Source organism: Arachis ipaensis, chromosome B3 (assembly GCF_059453495.1).
Source record: "Arachis ipaensis isolate K30076 ecotype BB chromosome B3, ASM5945349v1, whole genome shotgun sequence".
In the NCBI taxonomy this organism is placed as follows: domain Eukaryota; kingdom Viridiplantae; phylum Streptophyta; class Magnoliopsida; order Fabales; family Fabaceae; genus Arachis; species Arachis ipaensis.
The window spans coordinates 118,460,020-118,475,939 of NC_142438.1; the positions used below are offsets into that span (position 1 = coordinate 118,460,020).

The 15,920-nt window shown below is 41.0% G+C and overlaps 1 non-coding gene across 1 annotated transcript; it reads left to right on the forward strand.

The window, feature by feature from the left end:
- Positions 1-4,763: 4,763 nt before the first annotated feature.
- On the forward strand, positions 4,764-4,871 carry LOC148572213 (small nucleolar RNA R71). Its single transcript, XR_015908670.1, has one exon. It is a non-coding gene; the product is annotated as a small nucleolar RNA R71 (small nucleolar RNA).
- Positions 4,872-15,920: the final 11,049 nt, after the last annotated feature.

A 15,920-nucleotide genomic window follows, 5' to 3' on the forward strand; every position in this document is an offset into this window, starting at 1 on the left:
TGAAACATAGCTTCAATCATATGAGCGGGACTTATAGCTTTTTGCCTCTTGAATAGTTTTGGCATCTCACTTTATCCATGGAGGTTCAGAATGATTGGCATCTATAGGAACTCAGAGTTCAGATAGTGTTATTGACTCTCCTAGTTCAGTATGATGATTCTTGAACACAGCTTCTTTATGAGTCTTGGCCGTGGCCCTAAGCACTTTGTTTTCCAGTATTACCACCGGATACATAAATGCCACAGACACATAGTTAGGTGAACCTTTTCAGATTGTGACTCAGCTTTGCTAAAGTCCCCAATTAGAGGTGTCCAGGGTTCTTAAGCACACTCTTTTTTTGCTTTGGACCTTGACTTTAACCGCTCAGTCTCAAGTTTTCACTTGACACCTACACGCCACAAGCACATGGTTAGGGATAGCTTGGTTTAGCCGCTTAGACCAGGATTTTATTCCTTTAGGCCCTCCTATCCACTGATTCTCAAAGCCTTGGGATCCTTTTTATTTGCCCTTGCCTTTTGGTTTTAAGGGTTATTGGCTTTTTTCTCTTGCCTCTTGGTTTTAAGAGCTTTGGCTTTTTCTGCTTGCTTTTTCTTTTTCTTTCTATTTTTTTTTCGCCCATTTTTTTTTCTGCAAGCTTTGTTCTTTGCTGCTTTTTCTTGCTTCAAGAATCATTTTTATGACTTTTCAGATTATCAAATAACATGTCTCCTAGTCATCATTCTTTCAAGAGCCAATATATTTAACATTCTTAAACAACAACTTCAAAAGACATATGCACTGTTTAAGCATACATTCAGAAAACAAGAAGCATTGTCACCACATCAATATAATTAAGCTAAGTTCAAGGATAAATTCAAAACTCATGTACTTCTTGTTCTTTTGAATTAAAACATTTTTCATTTAAGAGAGGTGATGGATTCATAGGACAATCATAACTTTAAGACATAGTTACTAACTACTAATGATCATGTAATGAAGACACAAACATAGATAAGCACATAACATAGAAAACGAAAAACAGAAGAAATAAGAACAAGGAATGAATCCACCTTAGTGATGGTGGCATTTCCTTCTTGAGGAACCAATGATGTCCTTGAGCTCTTCTATGTCTCTTCCTTGTCTTTGTTGCTCCTCCCTCATTGCTTTTTGATCTTCTCTTATTTCATGGAGCATGATGGAGTGCTCTTGATGTTCCACCCTTAGTTGTCCCATATTGGCACTTAATTCTCTTAGGGAGGTGTTGATTTGCTCCCAATAGTTTTGTGGAGGAAATGGCATTTGAGGCATTTCCGGGATCTCATGGTGATGAGCTTCCTGCGCCTCTTGAGCTCCATGAATGGGCTCTCTTGCTTGCTCCATCTTTTTCTTAGTGATGGGCTTGTCTTCCTTAATAGGAATATCTCCTTCTATGAAAGCTCCAGCTGAGTAGCATAGATGGCAAATAAGATGAGGAAAAACTAGCCTTGCCATGGGGGATGACTTTTCGGCTATTTTATAGAGTTTATTAGAAATGACTTCATGAACTTCTATTTCCTCTCCAATCATGATGCTATGAATCATGATGGCCCGATCCACAGTAACTTCAGATCGGTTGCTAGTGGGGATGATGGAGCATTGGATGAATTCCAACCATCCTCTAGCCACAGGGTTGAGGTCTAATCTTCTCAGTTGAACCGGCTTGCCTTTGGAGTCAATCTTCCATTGAGCTCCTTCCACACATATGTCTATAAGGACTTGGTCCAACCTTTGATTAAAGTTGACCCTTCTAGTGTAGGGGCGTTCATCTCCTTGCATCATAGGCAAGTTAAACGCCAACCTCACATTTTTCGGACTAAAATCTAAGTATTTCCCCCGAACCATTGTAACACAGTTCTTTGGATCCGGGTTCTTACTTTGATCATGGTTCTTGGTGATCCATGCATTGGCATAGAACTCTTGAACCATTAGGATGCCGACTTGTTGGATGGGATTTGTTAGAACTTTCCAACCTCTTCTTTGAATTTCATGTCGGATCTCCGGATACTCATTTCTTTTGAGTTTGAAAGGGACCTCGGGGATCACCTTCTTCTTGGCCACAACATCATAGAAGTGGTCTTGATGGGCTTTGGAGATGAACCTTTCCATCTCCCATGACTCGGAGGTAGAAGCTTTTGTCTTCCCTTTTCCCTTTCTAGAGGATTCTCCGGTCTTAGGTGCCATCAATGGTAATGGAAAAACAAAAAGCTTATGCTTTTACCACACCAAACTTAGAATATTGCTCGCCCTCGAGCAATAAAAGAAAGAATAAAGGAAGAAGAAGAAGAGAATATGGAGGAGAGGGAGAGTGGGAAGTGTTTCGGCCAAGAAGGGTATAGAGGGTTGTGTTGTGTGAATTTGATGAAGAATGGAAGGCTTTATATAGGGAAGGGAGGGGGGTTAAGGTTTGGCCATTTAGGGTGGGTTTGGGTGGGAAATTGGTTTTGAATTTTGAAGGTAGGTTGAGTTTATGAGGTAGGTTTATGGGGAAGAGTGGATGGATGTGAGTGGTGAGGAGGTGATGGGGAAGAGAGATTGAGGTGATTGGTGAAGGGTTTTTGGGGAAGAGTGTTTATGGGATTGTGTGAAAGAGAGTGGTGAGGGATGAGAAGAAGTGAGTGGAGGTAGGTGGGGATCCTATGGGGTCCACAGATCCTGAGATGATCCTGTGGGGTCCACATATCTTGAGGTGTCAAGGCATTTACATCCCTGCACCAATTTAGGCATGCAAAATGCCCTTGCACACAACTCTGGGCGTTCAGTGCCAGGTTGGTGCCCATTTTGGGCATTCAACGCCCATTTACTAGCCATTTCTGGCGTTGAACGCCAGAACCATGCTTCTTCTGGGCGTTCAGCGCCAGGATGCTGCCCATTTTGGGCGTTCAGCGCCAGAACCATGCTCTATTCTGGCGTTGAACGCCAGGCAGATGCTCCTCCAGGGTGTGATTTTTCTTCTGCTGTTTTTGATTCCGTTTTCAATTTTTCTCTTTATTTTGTGACTCCACATGATCATGAACCTATAAAGACATATAACTAAGAAAAATATAGTTAGATAAATAAAAATTGGGTTGCCTCCCAACAAGCGCTTCTTTAATGTCAATAGCTTGACAGTGGGCTCTCATGGAGCCTCACAGAGGTTCAGAGCATTGTTGAGACCCTCCAACACCAAACTTAGAGTTTGACTTTGGGGGCTTTGTTTGACTCTTCTTTGAGAGAAGCTTTTTCTGCTTCCTCTCCATGGATGCAGAGAGAGATCCTTGAGTTGTAAACACAAGGTTGTCCTCATTCAATTGAAGGATCAATTCTCCTCTGTCCACATCAATCACAGCTCTTGCTGTGGCCAGGAAAGGTCTTCCTAGGATGATGGATTCATCCTCTTCCTTTCCAGTATCCAGGACTATAAAATCAACAGGGATGTAAAGGCCTTCAACCTTTACTAACACGTCCTCTACTTGTCCATAAGCCTGTTTTCTTGAATTGTCTGCCATCTCTAATGAGATTCTAGCAGCTTGCACCCCATAGATTCCCAGTTTCTCTATTACAGAGAGGGGCATGAGGTTTATCCCTGAACCCAGGTCACACAGAGCCTTAAAGATCATGGTGCCTATGGTACAAGGTATTATGAACTTTTCAGGATCCTGTCTCTTCCGAGGCAATGTCAGTTGATCCAGATCACTTAGTTCATTGATGAACAAGGGAGGTTCAACTTCCCAAGTATCAATGCCAAATAATTTGGCATTCAGCTTCATGATTGCACCAAGAAACTTGGCTGTTTGCTCTTCAGTAACATCCTCATTCTCTTCAGAAGAGGAATACTCATCAGAGCTCATGAAGGGCATAAGGAGGTTCAATGGAATCTCTATGGTCTCTAGATGAGCCTCGGAATCCTTTGGTTCCTCAGAGGGAAACTCCTTATTGATCACTGGACATCCTAGGAGGTCTTCCTCCTTGGGATTCACGTCCTCCTCTCCCTCTTTGGGTTCGGTCATTTTGGTTATGTCAATGGCCTTGCACTTTCCTTTTGGATTCTCTTCTGTATTGCTTGGGAGAGTACTAGGAGGGATTTCAGTGATCCTTTTACTCAACTGGCCCACTTGTGCTTCCAAATTTATAATGGAAGACCTTGTTTCATTCATGAAACTTACAGTGGCCTTAGACAGATCAGAGACTAAGTTTGCTAAATTAGAGGCATTTTGTCCAGAATTCTCTGTCTGTTGCTGAGTGGATGATGGAAAAGGCTTGCTGTTGCTAAACCTGTTTCTTCCACCATTATTAAAGCCTTATTGAGGCTTTTGATCCTTCCATGAGAAATTTGGATGATTTCTCCATGATGAGTTATAGGTGTTTCCATAAGGTTCACCCATGTAATTTACCTCTGCTATTGCAGGGTTCTCAGGATCATAAGCTTCTTCTTCAGGAGAAGCCTCTTGAGTGCTATTGGATGTAGCTTGCATTCCATTCAAACTCTGAGAAATCATATTGACTTGCTGAGTCAATATTTTGTTCTGAGCCAATATGGCATTCAGAGTATCAATTTCAAGAACTCCCTTCTTCATAGGCGTCCCATTATTCACAGGATTCCTTTCAGAAGTGTACATGAACTGGTTATTTGCAACCATGTCAATGAGTTCTTGAGCTTCTGCAGGTGTTTTCTTTAGGTGAATAGAGCCACATGCAGAGGTATCCAATGACATCTTAGATAACTCAGACAGACCATCATAGAATATATCCAGGATGGTCCATTCTGAAAGCATGTCAGAGGGACACTTTTTGGTTAACTGTTTGTATCTTTCCCAAGCTTCATAGAGGGATTCACCTTCTTTCTGTTTGAAGGTCTGAACATCCACTCTAAGCTTGCTCAGCTTTTGAGGAGGAAAGAACTTGGCTAAGAAAGCCGTAACCAGCTTATCCCAAGAGTTCAAGCTGTCTTTAGGTTGAGAGTCCAACCATATTCTAGCTCTGTCTCTTACAGCAAAAGGGAAAAGCATGAGCCTGTAGAGTTCAGGATCTACTCCATTAGTCTTAACAGTATCACATATCTGCAAGAATTCAGTTAAGAACTGAAAAGGATCTTCAGATGGAAGTCCATGAAACTTGCAGTTCTGCTGCATCAGAGAAACTAATTGAGGTTTCAGCTCAAAGTTGTTTGCTCCAATGGCAGGAATGGAGATGCTTCTTCCATGTAAATTGGAATTTGGTGCAGTAAAGTCACCAAGCATTCTCCTTGCATTGTTGTTGGGTTCGGCTGCCATCTCCTTTACTTGTTCGAAATTTTCAATCAAGTTGTCTCTGGATTGTTGTAATTTGGCTTCCCTTAGTTTCCTCTTCAGAGTCCTTTCAGGTTCTGGATCAGCTTCAACAAGAATGCCTTTTTCTCTGTCCCTGCTCATAAGAAAGAGAAGAGAAAAAGAAAAGAAGAGGAATCCTCTATGTCACAGTAAAGAGGTTCCTTATTATTAGTAGAATAAAAGAAGAAGAAAATCTGAACTCAGAGAGAGAGAGAGGGTTCGGATTTTTGGTGATGTGAGGAAGAGATGTTAGTAGATGAATAAATAAATAGAAGGAGATGAGGGAGAAGGATTTTCAAAAATAATTTTTGAAAAAGAGTTAGTGATTTTCGAAAATAGTTTTGAAAAAGGTTAGTAGTTTTTCGAAAATTCAATTAAAAAATTATTAGTTAATTAAAAAGAGATTTTTCAAAAAGGGGAGAGATATTTTCGAAAATTAGAGAGAGAGAGTTAGTTAGGTGGTTTTGAAAAAGGTAAGAGACAAAAAAAAGTTAGTTAGTTAGGTGAAACAAATTTTGAAAATCAATTTTGAAAAGATAAGAAGTTAGGAAGTTAGAAAAGATATTTTGAAAATCAAATTTTTGAAAAAGATAAGATAAGAAGATATTTTTGAAAAGATATGATTGAAATTAGTTTTTGAAAAAGATTTGATTTTTAAAATCACAATTAATGACTTGATTCACAAGAAATCACAAGATATGATTCTAGAACTTAAAGTTTGAATCTTTCTTAACAAGTAAGTAACAAACTTGAAATTTTTGAATCAAAACATTAATTGATTATGTTATTTTCGAAAATTTGATATAAAAATAAGAAAAATATTTTTGAAAAATATTTTTTGGAATTTTCGAAAATAACTAAGAAATTTGAAAAAGATTTGATTTTTGAAAAAGATTTTGAAAAAGATGAGATTTTTAAATTGAAAATTTGATTTGACTCAAAAACAACTAGATTTTTAAAATTTTTTGAAAAAGTCAAATCTAATTTTTGAAATTTTAAGAGAGAAAAAGAGAAAGATATTTTTTTGATTTTTGAATTTTTAATGATGAGAGAGAAAAATTAAAACATCATTTTCTTATTTTTCTCTTTTATTTTTGAATCAAAACAAGGAATGCATGCAAGAATGCTATGAATGTCAAGATGAACACCAAGAACACTATGAATGTCAAGATGAACATCAAGAACATATTTTTGAAAAATTTTTAATGCAAGGGAAAACATGCAAGACACCAAACTTAGAATTCTTTAATGCTTAGACACTAAGAATTCAAGAATGCATATGAAAAACAAGAAAAGAACACAAAACATGCAAATGCAAAGATCTAACAAGAAGACTTACCAAGAACAACTTGAAGATCATGAAGAACACTATGAATGCATGAGAATTTTCGAAAAATGCAAGATGCACATGCAATTGACACCAAACTTATAACATGACTCAAGAAACAGAAAAATATTTTTGATTTTTATGATTTTCTAATTTTTTTGGATTTTTCGAAAATTAATTGAAAAAAAAGGAAAATAAGGATTCCAAAATTTTTAATATGAATTCCAGGAATCTTGCATTCTTAGTCTAAAGCTTCAGTCCAAGAATTAGACATGGCTCACTAGCCAGCCAAGCTTTCAATGAAAGCTCCGGTCCAAAACACTAGACATGGCCAATGGCCAGCCAAGCTTCAGCAAACATAGATACCTCTCATGTATACAACAGCTGATATTTCATCTAACTTCATATACTTATAAGTGGAAGCCTCAGTCCAAAAGAATTAGACATGGCTTTACAGCCAGCCAGGCTTCACATGCTTCATGAAACACTAGAATTCATTCTTAAAAATTTTGAATCTAAAATTTTTTTTGAAAACAAAAGAAAAATTTTTGAAAGATTTTTGAAAAATTTTTGAAAACAAAACAAAAAGAAAATTACCTAATCTGAGCAACAAGATGAACCGTCAGTTGTCCAAACTCGAACAATCCCCGGCAACGGCACCAAAAACTTGGTGCGCAGAAATTGTGATTACACTTTAATTATGTAAAATTCATTGCTCTTTCTTTCTCTGGTAATGGCGCCAAAAACATGATGCCAATACCATGGTTCACAACTTCGCATAACTAACCAGCAAGTGCACTGGGTCGTCCAAGTAATACCTTACGTGAGTAAGGGTCGAATCCCACGGAGATTGTTGGTATGAAGCAAGCTATGGTCACCTTGCAAATCTCAGTCAGGTAGGGTTAAATGTGATTGGATTAGATAATTAAAAGATAAATAATAAAGGATAGAAATACTTATGTAAATCATTGGTGAGAATTTCAGATAAGCGAATAGAGATGCTTTCGTTCCTCTGAACCTCTGCTTTCCCGCTATCTTCATCCAATCAGTCTTACTCCTTTCCATGGCTGGCTTTATGTGATACATCACCATTGTCAATGGCTACCTTCGGTCTTCTCTCGGGAAAATGATCCAAATGCCCTGTCATAGCACGGCTAATCGTCTGGAGGCATCACCCTTGTCAATGGTTTCATCCTATCCTCTCAGTGAAAATGGTCAACGCACCCTGTCACGGCACGGCTATTCATCTGTCGGTTCTCGATCCTGCTGGAATAGGATTTACTATCCTTTTGCGTCTGTCACTATGCCCGGCAATCGCGAGTTTGAAGCTCGTCACAGTCATTCAATCATTGAATCCTACTCGGAATACCACAGACAAGGTTTAGACCTTCCGGATTCTCTTGAATGCCACCATCATTCTAGCTTACACCACGAAGATTCCGATTAAGAGATCTAAGAGATACTCATTCAATCTAATGTAGAATGGAAGTGGTTGTCAGGCACGCGTTCATAGGGAATGATGATGATTGTCACGTTCATCACATTCATATTGAAGTGCGAATGAATATCTTGGAAGCAAAATAAGATGAATTGAATAGAAAACAGTAGTACTTTGCATTAATCTTTGAGGAACAGCAGAGCTCCACACCTTAATCTATGGAGTGTAGAAACTCTACCATTGAAAATACATAAGTGAGAGGTCCAGGCATGGCCGAATGGCCAGCCCCCAAAACGTGATCACAGGATCAAAATACAATCCAGGATGTCTAATACAATAGTAAAAGGTCCTATTTATAATAAACTAGTCACTAGGGTTTACAGAAATAAGTAATTGATGCATAAATCCACTTCCGGGGCCCACTTGGTGTGTGCTTGGGCTGAGCTTGAGTGTTGCACGTGTAGAGGTCCTTCTTGGAGTTGAACGCCAGCATTTGTGCCAGTTTGGGCGTTCAACTCTGGTTTTGGATCCTTTTCTGGCGCTGGACGCCAGAATTGGGTAGAGAGCTGGCGTTGAACGCCAGTTTGCATCATCTATTCTTGGCCAAAGTATGGACTATTATATATTGCTGGAAATCCCTGGATGTCTACTTTCCAACGCAATTAGAAGCGCACCATTTTGAGTTCTGTAGCTCCAGATAATCCACTTTGAGTGCAGGGAGGTCAGAATCCAACAGCATCAGCAGTCCTTCTTCAACCTCTGAATCTGATTTTTGCTCAAGTCCCTCAATTTCAGCCAGAAAATACCTGAAATCATAGAAAAATACAAAAACTCATAGTAAAGTTCAGAAATGTGAATTTAACATAAAAACTAATGAAAACATCCCTAAAAGTAACTAGATCCTACTAAAAACATACTAAAAACAATGCCAAAAAGCGTATAAATTATCCGCTCATCAGGTAGCCTTTAAAGTTTTAATGTTCCTCCTTGATGAAATGTTGTCAACTTATATGATGTAATGCTATATATAAAAGGTTTATGGATTTAAATCTGTTATGTTCAATTTCCTAGCTTACTTCCTTTTTATATTTTTCAATTTAAACTATGCTATCTTATGCTAAAAAGGGTAAACTATACTAATTAATCCACTAATAAGTCAGAATTGCCAACTAAACTAAATAACTAAAATAAACTAAATAGCTAAAATATGAAATAAAAATGCAAAATGCAAAATTAGAGTAAAAATACACAAAAGTAGCAATGTATAAGTACTCAGAAAATAACAGTAAAAAGAAAAATACAGAAAAAATTTCCAAAATAAAAGAAAAAAGAGATGTAGTGGTTCACCAAAATAAAACGTCAGAGATGGCGACCTCCCCACACTTAAAATGAAGCATCGTCCCTGATGCTCAGTCAAGCCGGGTGTGAAGGGGTGTCATCACTGGTAGGGAGGGTAGCTGGAGGCTCTGTGGTGGTGGTGGGCTGAGGGTCTGGCTGCTGTAGAGGCGGTGCTGACTGGATCGGGATCTCTGGATCTGCAGCCTCGATCTGATGTGTAACCTCCTGATGTGGTGCAGCCTGCTCTGTGTCTGCCTGCTGATGGGTCTCCTCCTGGAAAGGAGTCTCCTCCTCGTGCTCATCCTCCTCCTCTGATGGCTCTGATGGTGTGTCGGGCTCGGAAGGGATGTCACCACCCTGTCGGATCATCAGCTTCAGATGCGAATAGCGTCGCTGGCTGCGACACTCCAATCTCTCATATCGGCACCGGTTACGGTGCTCCATCTGATCAAGCTGTCGGAATAGGCAGTGCACGAGGTGGTATACGGGCTCAGAGGCAGGTGGAGGTGCAGTGGTGGCAGCAGGGGCAGTAGGGGTAGCCGTGGATGAAGAGGGTCCAGCTGACGGTGGGGCTGTCTCATCAGTAGCAGTGAAGGGTGGTGGTCTGTAACCCAAAGCTAGGAAGTTTCGGCTGTGAGGAATGATCTTCCTGCAGTCTGCCGCTGGTGGTCTCTCATCAGCATCCTCCCATGGCACGTCAGCTCAACGGCCTAGCTGTGTAACCAAATACGGAAAAGGGAGGGTGCCTCGGACGTGGACCCTGGCCATATAATGCCGGATAAAGCGTGGCAGATAAAGGTCCTTACCCTCCATCACACACCATAGGAGGGTGATCATAGCAGCCGGGATCTCTGTCTCATGAGTACTCGGCATCACATAGTTGCTCAAGATCTAATGCCATAACCGAGCCTCATCATTTAAGTATGCCCTCTTGATCCCTCTAGGCATGGTGGTGTCCTGACCCATCTCCCAAGAAACCGTCGGGTCGAGAGCTATCCGTGCCTTCACAGCATCCCAATCAAACCGCATCAGGCGCATGTCCTCCTCAGCCTTTTTATAGCCATCAGGCCGATCGGACTTGGCTGGGAGCCGGAGAATGTCCTCTATGGCCTCCTCAGTGACCAGAATTTGCTTTCCTCTCAGGTTTACTGCATCTAGAGTGGTGATGTAGTAGTTGCAGTAGAATTCCCTGACCCAAGATGCATTGACCTCTGTCAGTGCTCTCTCCAGAAAGAACCAGCCTCTTTGCTTGATTTGCTCAGTAGTCTACTGCTGGAGTGCTTCTGGAATCTTCAGAGTTCTCTCCAGGTATAAATTCTTGGAGTTTGCAAATGCCGGATACTTCAGCTCACAGTATCGGTTTGTAAATTTTATTGAATCATTTGCAAGGAGCAGCTGGTCAGCTTTTTCCTGCTGTGTAAAGTTCTTCTCCCGCCATGAGGAATCATGCATGAGGGCAATGATGGACTGGGAGGAATCTCCTCTCTTGCGCTTGCCAGTAGCCTTGCCTTTTCCTTTCCTCTGTGAGGCAGACATCCTGAAAAATGGAAAACCAGGATATGGACAAAAATAGGAAAGCAAATAGGCAATTAAACAAAGAAAACTCAAAGCGGCAAAGGAGAATGGGAAATAGGTAAATGAGTTAAGTAATGGTGTATTAAGGATTGTATAGTAGTTTAAAAGTTTGAAAGGAAAAATTTACAATCCAAAATGTATTAGAATCCAAGTTAAATAGAGAAATTGTCATAATGCCATGGTGAGAAAGTTAGAGGGAAATGAGAAAAAATCAGAAAAGAGATTTGGAAAAAGTTAGTATAGTTAGAATTTGAAAGAGGGGTTAGTAAATTAAAATTAGTGACGCAGTAAAATGTGGGTTAAAGTAAGTGGCATAAAGAAAATATTCCACGTAACAAGGATTCACAATTATGACTAGAAATAACTCATAACCGAACAAGGAAAACAGGGTGATGTTGATTCAAACAGATATAAAGAAAGCAAGAATTGGAATCAGAATATCACAAATGCAGTTTATAAACCAGGAAATCAAAGAGGATAAGAGAGTCTGCCATAGCATTCATGAAATGTTTTGGTTAAAGCAGAGGACAACAGAGTTCAGATTGCCAAACCAAAACATGAATGAAAATAATTCACAAAAAATTTGGGCAACATTCCGGCTAAAATTGGATTGTCCCGGAAAATAAACAACAAACAAGGCAGTTCATATGAATTAAAAAAACTTGCTGCAGTTACCTATAATTAATAGAAACATGAAAATTCAGAGTAACAAGCAGCAAATGCAGGAAATCACAGCATATGAACAAGGTCACAGGAACAGCAGAATTACAGTTTTGATAAAACAGAAACATGAACAGTGCAAGTAAATAGACCTAAATTCACTAACCACAGCCTAATCTACCTAACAACCTAAAATCCACTACAACATGCATATCTAGCTATCCTAAACATGAACATAAACGGGAAAAAAATAAGAAAAACTATGAACGGATAAAAGGGCTTGCGTGCTGCGGAACCTGGAAAGCATAAGAAGTAGAATGGGGCAGAAAAGTGGCTGGGTGGTGACGGCGGCAGCGTCCGGCGCGGTGGCGGGCACGGCGGCGCGGTGGCTGCTTGCGTGGCAGTTCGGTCAGGGGAAAAGGGAGGGGGTGATGGGGTTAGGGGTTCTAATGTGGGTGCGTGTGGGTGGTCGGATGGGGGGTGGATGGCGGCGGTGGGTGGTGGTGTGGAGGGGAGCAGCGGCGGAGATGGGGAGAAGAGAAGAAAAAAGAAGGAAGAAGGGAAAAAGGAGGGAGGGGGTAGGTGGCGGTGGCGTCTGGGTGGCCGGCGGGGTTCGGGTGGTGGCGCGGAGGTGTCGTGGTAGTGGTTGTGGCTTGGAGGAGGAGAGGGGGGAGGGAAGGGGGTTTAGGGGGTGTGGCGTGATAATAGAGTTCGTGTGATCTGAGGGGGTTTAAATTGGAATCCATGCGGCCGCGTGGTGTACGCGGTCGCGTGATGGGGGTGAAAACAGAGGTGACGCGATCGCGTGGGTCGCGCGATCGCATGGAGGGGGTAGAAGAGGGGATGACGCGATCGCATGGGTCGCGCGATCGCGTCGCTGGAATTTGTGCTAGACGCACGACTCCAGCGTCGTTTCAGCGCAACTCTTTGTCTCCTCCAAGGGTGTTGTGCAATCCATGCGACGCGATCGTGTCGCTCACGCGGTCGCGTGGGATTGGTTTTGTGTATGTGACGCGATCGCATGGGGCATGCAATCGCGTGGGCCAATTAGTGCAAAACGCACAAGGGCCGCACGATTCCAGCCTAACTTTCTGGACGTTGGATCTTGACGTCAATCTCCAGAGCACGCGGCCGCGTGGGTGACGCGGTCACGTGGATAATGTTTTTGCAATATGACGTGATCGCATGGGGCATGCGGTCGCGTCGTGCATCCCTTTTTTTATATATATGTAAGATAAATGCAGCATGCAATGATTGACATGAATGCTATGCATGATTCGAGGTTCAAGGAAGCAAAATGAGAAGGAAATAAAAATGAAAGCAATTAACAAGAAATAAATTGAAAAAGAAGCGACCATACCATGGTGGGTTGTCTCCCACCTAGCACTTTTAGTTAAGGTCCTTAAGTTGGACATTGGAGGAGCTTCTTGCTATGGCAGCTTATGTTTAAATTCGTCCAAAAATCTCCACCAGTGCTTGGAATGCCAATAGCCTCCGGGGTCCCATACTAGGCATGTAAAGCTTCTGAGCAGCTTCAGACAAATTTTCAGGCTCCCGGGGTGATGAATGTCAGAATAGATTCCAGAATCCCAAGCTTTGCTATTAAATCCGCCTCCGTCTTGATCTATATGTTTCCATCCGGGCGGTTTAAAAAGTAGAATCTCACCATGGTGACCAAACGTTCTCTTTGATCCATGCAATTGAGCATGATACCAATCCGTGTACTTCGAGGTGAAGCGTGGAACCTTATTGAACCTTGTGCACCAGCTCTGAGTACGAGCCATTTCCCTCTTACTCTTAAAGCCGCAAAGAGCTCTAAGCTGGCCATCTGTTTCAAGCGAACCATATTCAAGTGAATAAGTAAAGTTATAGGTTAAGGATTGTACCCACTTGAAGCTTGTATTAGGTGGTAATGGCCTTGGGGCAGGTGTTTCTGGTGGTTCTGTAAGTTCTACTCCCTTATGCCCTTCTGTGATTTCCTCCACTTCTTTGCAAGAATCTTCAAATGTATCTGTGTCCTGGTCAAAGTCTTTTATGTCTTCCTCATCACTTGACTCATAGATTGGAGGTTGAGAGAAATCTACCTCCTTATCGTCTTCGTATTCACTTGGGGAAGATTCTTCGATCTCAGAGAATTCACTTGCAGATGCAAATTCATTACTGAGAAAGCCAGACTTGTGACTATCATCATCAAGGGAATTTGTTTCTTGGGTTATTCCGTCTGATTCTTCAACAACAACTTGCCTTGGGGATTGTACAATATCCTCCTTAGCATCAACTGTAGCGTCCTTGATGGAGTTCTCCTCAGTTCTGGATTCCCATGGAGGTTCAGCATCTCCTAGATCTTCAACCAACTCTTCTTCTTGAACAATGACAGCTTCTTCTACTTGTTCCAGTACGAATTCATTCTCTGTCTTGTCCACTGGAGTTTCTGGTATCTCCTTCATGCTATGCTCTTTGTTAGACTATTCACATGGGGCTGTGGCTGATCCTTGTGTATTTGAGCACCTAGAAACTCATTGAATTACTGCTTGCTCCAGTTGTCGAATGGTTGTTTGAAGTTTATTTACTGTTTCCTTTAGGCGAACCTCTACTTCTCGGGTTGCCGGATTTGGACATGACACATAGAAAAGTGGCGGTGATTGGGAGTGATTGGATTGGTACTGGGGTAAAGAAGGATCATATGGTGGCGAATGGTGAAGAGAAGCTTGTGAGTGTGGTGGTTCGAGGTTATGTTGAAAGGATGGTCTATAGGCATGGGGTGGGGCTTGTTGGTAGTTCCAAGGTTGTCCACCATATCTTTCAGCTGGGTATGCATTGTAGAATGGTCTTTGTCCAGGATACCTCGGAGGGTGTTGCTGCCTAAAGGGTTGATTAGATCCTCTTGGCTCCATCCATCCTTGATTGGTCTGACCTTGATGTACATTCCTGCTGTAACTTCTATTTCCTTCAACAAAATTAGAACCAAACTCAAAGCGAGAGGGGTGAGAGTTCATGATAGCAAATAAAGATGAAAAGGAAAAACAAAAAATAAATAAACAAGCAAAAGAAAAAAAATATTTACAATAACCAATAATAAGGCACACGTTAGCAGTTCCCCAGCAACGGAGCCATTTTAACGTTGGGATTTTTGCCAGTAAAGAATTTCATAAAAAAACAGTTGCGTTGTAGATATAGTCTCTAAACCAACAAAAATCCCTTCATACAAACGTTTGGTTGTCACAAGTAACAAACCCCTTAAAAATTGTTAACCGAGTATTCAAACCTCGGGTCGTCTTCTCAAGAAACTGCGAGGAAGTATGTTCTTATTATTGGCTATAAAGGTTGTAATCGGGGTTTAGAAGGTGAGAAGCAAGTGATTTGAATGACAAGTAAAGTAAATGGTAATTAAAATAAATAAATACTGTAAAGCAACTTTTGGCAAGGTAAGAGAAATTAGAAGTCCAACTTAATTATCTCTCTCTCAACAATAATGAAAGTTGAATCTAAATTTCACTTAGTTAACCCTTACTAAAGCAAAGGAATGTCAAGGGACTAATTAGTTTGACCTTCGAATCCTAATTATTTCCTAAGAAAAAGTTGGGATTATTGAAGTTCATTTTAATTAGCAAGATAACGATTATCAATTATGCTGAGGTTGATAACTGTTGAGTTACTGATTTCTTAACCAGGACCAAAAGGGGAAAAAGTAAATTGCTGGAATAAAATATCTTCAGATCGGAAACAATGATAACATAAATTAAAAAGAGCAATCATAAACTGAAAATACCTCAAATATCATTAATTCAAATAATAATCTGTAACATGGAATAATTCATAAATTCAATTATAAAAGTAAATAATCAACTCAAGTGCTGGAATAATTAAAAGTGAAAGGGAAGCTAAAACAAAGAAACATTAAACCTGGATCGAGAGTCACTCTTACAAACTAAGAGAAGTCCTAAATCCTAAGAGAGAGAGGAGAGAATCTCTCTCAAGACTAAATCTAAATCATGGGAAGTAAAAATTGGCGAGCCTCCTTTGAATGGATGCATTCCCCCACTTTATAGCCTCTAGTCTGTGTGTTCTGTACCTGGATCTGGGCCAAAAGGGCTTCAGAAATCGCTGGGGGTGTATTCTGTAAATTCTAATACATGGCCTCTGTCACGCGTCCGCGTGGGTCACGCGGTCACGTCATCTGGAGTTTTCCTTGTGGCGCGGTTGCGTCGGTCACGTGTCCGCATCGAATGCGCTATGCTCAAGTCGCGCGGCCGCGTCAGTCATGCGGCCGCATCGCTGC